At 55.3% G+C, this 958-nt stretch overlaps 1 protein-coding gene across 4 annotated transcripts in view; it reads left to right on the top strand.

The window, feature by feature from the left end:
- AGT (angiotensinogen) overlaps positions 1-958 on the top strand; it is a 26,320-nt gene that overhangs the window by 10,400 nt on the left and 14,962 nt on the right. The window lies entirely within an intron of this gene.

Below are 958 nucleotides of genomic sequence, written 5' to 3'. Positions count from 1 at the left end.
GAGGGAGAGAGTGTGTGTGTTCATAGGATGAGTCCCACAAGCACACCCTGCCATACACACAGAACCCCACCCCCAACTGCTCACACTACCCCAGCCACCCTGTCCCCCACAAACCACATACCCACACCCCACATATCCACACCCCCCACGTGCTCCCTCACCCCACACACCTATCCACCCCCCAACAAAACTCCCACGCCCACACCCTCCCCACATTCCACATACCCATACGCCCACAGCCCCCCACAAACCTATACGTATCCCCATGCCCCCCCACAATGTACAAAGTAAGACTTCATTTTAAACTATTCTGCGATCATCTCTATCTATTACGATATCATAGGGATAATGGAGACCTGGTGGGACGCCACCCATGACTGGACCACGGGGATAGATGGCTATACCCTGTACAGGAGGGATCGTGTAGAGAAAAGGGGCGGGGGGGGTAGCTCTCTATGTTAAGGAAAGCTACACGTCCCTGCAAGCCGATATTAGCGACCAGGGTGGACGGCTGGAGACCCTCTGGGTTAAAATGCATGGGGAACATGGCACAGGGGACACAATGGTGAGAGTCTATTACAGACCTCCCACCCAAAGTCCTGAGCTTGACCAGGAGTTTGCCCAGGAACTGGCTGAGGCAGCTTGCTCCAGGACCATGGTTGTCATGGGTGACTTCAATTACCCGGACATCTCGTGGGAGGATCGCTCAGCAAAATCTGAGCGGTCACAGAGCTTCCTCTCATGCGTGGATGACCTCTACCTGACTCAAGAAGTCTATGGGCCAACGAGAGGCAAAGCGCTGCTCGACCTGGTACTGGCTACTGGGGATGACCTAGTCGGCGACCTAGTGATCGATGGGAAGCTGGGTGACAGCGACCACGAGCTGATCACCTTCACCATCCGCCGAAAAGCTGGCAAGTCGGTCAGCAACGCGCAAGTCCTTGACTTCAGGAAAGCC

The sequence above is a fragment of the Alligator sinensis genome, unplaced genomic scaffold (genome assembly GCF_000455745.1).
Source record: "Alligator sinensis unplaced genomic scaffold, ASM45574v1 scaffold448_1, whole genome shotgun sequence".
Lineage (NCBI taxonomy): Eukaryota > Metazoa > Chordata > Crocodylia > Alligatoridae > Alligator > Alligator sinensis.
Note: the sequence above shows the minus strand (reverse complement) of the source record. Positions and strands in the feature narration are given on the sequence as shown.